Below are 2,500 nucleotides of genomic sequence, written 5' to 3' on the forward strand. Positions count from 1 at the left end.
GCGACGTCGGGCTGGCCCCTGCAGCGCCTAGCCTCTCCCACGCGGGGGGCAGGCCAGAACGCGGGGGGCCAGGGCCCGAAGGCAGCCCCCCCGCGGGCGAGAGAGCAAGCCAGCAGGGGCTGTCGCCTGCCGCGGCCAGCGACGTCGGGCTGGCCCCTGCCGCGGCCAGCGATGTCGGGCTGTCGCCTGCCGCGGCCAGCGACGTCGGGCTGGCCCCTGCAGCGCCTAGCCTCTCCCACGCAGGGGGCAGGCCAGAACGCGGGGGGCCAGGGCCCGAAGGCAGCCCCCCCGCGGGCGAGAGAGCAAGCCAGCAGGGGCTGTCCGCGCGTCGCGCAGCGCGGCATGGCTGCGGGGGCCGCGCGCGCGCGCCCAAGCGCCCAAGGGCCCCCAAGGGCCCCAGGCCCTCAGGCCCCAGCGCCCCAGCGCCCAGCGCGGGCGGGCGCGCGCGCGCGTGTGGTCTTTGAGGGGCGCCGGCCTGGTGGCTCCCTAAAGAGCAATAAGTGTCATTGCAGCTCTGGCAGGGGGAGACACTACTAGGTCCCAGCTGTCACCCCCCCTCTAAAAAATTCATTTCTTGGTATTTTGAGCTGAAATTTTGCACAGAGGTTGGCAAAAATCCAATCCACCTTCATTAATTTTCCCAGAATTTTTCGAGGTCGGGAAGTATTTGTTTTAATTTTCCTACCATTAGAAATCGAGTAAATCCGCAAAACTAGGAACCGGCCCGGAATGACCCCAAATTCAGTGGGCAGCCTCATAAAAATATGGCTGATTTTACTGGATTGGTTTCATGTGGAAAGCACGACGTTTTCTTGTAGGAATGCGGGAACCCCGGCAGCTCGCCTGCCGCGGCCAGCGACGTCGGGGACGCTGGCCTGCGCTGTCGAGCCCGCGAGGGCTGTCTCCGCGGCAGGCCCCCCCTGAACGGGGCACGACAGGCCACCGCGCTGGCTCGTCCAGCGTCGACAGTCCCTCGTCCAGGTTTCAGATCGCGCCAAGTCGAACCCATGACCTGCTCAAGCCATCGTGCGCTGCCGAATTCGCATCTGCGTGTAGGCTGCCATTCCACGCGGCAGCCCCTGTTTTCGTCAGCGTGCCCCCCTGACGAATTTTCCTGCCTGGCCCAGTCCAGCGTCCAGCCCCTGTTCGTCGAAAAATCTGCGCTGCCGATTTTCCACGCGGCAGCCCCTCTTTTCGTCAGCGTGCCCCCCTGACGAATTTTCCTGCCTGGCCCGGCCAGTCCAGCCCCTGTTCGTCGAAAAATCTGCGCTGCCGATTTTCCACGCGGCAGCCCCTCTTTTCGTCAGCGTGCCCCCCTGACGAATTTTCCTGCCTGGCCCGGCCGGTCCAGCATCCAGCCCCTGTTCGTCGAAAAATCTGCGCTGCCGATTTTCCACGCGGCAGCCCCTGTTTTCCTCAGCGTGCCCCCCTGACGAATGTTCGTCGAAAAATCTGCGCTGCCGATTTTCCACGCGGCAGCCCCTCTTTTCGTCAGCGTGCCCCCCTGACGAATGTTCGTCGAAAAATCTGCGCTGCCGATTTTCCACGCGGCAGCCCCTCTTTTCGTCAGCGTGCCCCCTGACGAATTTTCCTGCCTGGCCCAGTCCAGCGTCCAGCCCCTGTTCGTCGAAAAATCTGCGCTGCCGATTTCCCCGACGAACCTGCAGCTGCACAAATCTGCGCTGCCGATTTCCCCCCCTGTCGGCATGGCTGCCGCTGCCCCGATGTCCAGACCAACAGTCTTTTTTGTCGACTTTGCCGATTTTGTCCGCGCTGCCGATTCCAACACTACCCCCTGCATCCAAACCAGCATTGTTTCGTCAGCTCTTCCCCTGACGATTTTAGCCCTGTAACAAACAGTAGGCCTCCAATCCCGCCAACGGGAGCCAAGTTGATAGGGAAGAGAATTGAATGACGCGCCTGGTCCTCGCACCCCGCCACCCGAGGGGCCTTTTTCCCGGCAGCCTCTGAAAAACTCTAGCTTTCACGGTCCTCGCCGCCCCTCACCACCATGGCAGGCCTCTAATCCCACCCATCAGCAGTTGTAGCCGATAGGGCAGTGATTTGAATGACGCGTCGCGGGCCTCCGGGTCATCTCACCCGGCCATTAATTGGAGCGTTTTTGGCTGGCCGAGGATGGGGGGATGGATCTCTTCTTCCGAAAAAGCAAACAGTACATCGGGAGTTATGTTGACGGGGCATGGAATTGAATGACCCGTCGCGGGCCGCCGGGTCATCTCACCCGGCCATCCCGGGGAGCGTTTTTCCCGGCAGCATCGGGGAAACTCTTGCTTTCACTGCCCGCTGCCCAAGTCCCCACTCGAATCGGCCCCCCGCGCCAACAAGCCAACGCTGCCGAATCGGCAGACACTGCTGCCGAATCTGCCGACACTGCCCCGCGGGCTGCCACTGCCCCAGTGTCTAAACCAGCGGTCTTTCTCATCGAGCCTTGGACTATCCAGTCCGTCCTGACTCATCGCCAGCACCTGCTGCCGATTCT

The sequence above is a fragment of the Populus nigra genome, chromosome 2, assembly GCF_951802175.1.
Source record: "Populus nigra chromosome 2, ddPopNigr1.1, whole genome shotgun sequence".
Taxonomy (NCBI): domain Eukaryota; kingdom Viridiplantae; phylum Streptophyta; class Magnoliopsida; order Malpighiales; family Salicaceae; genus Populus; species Populus nigra.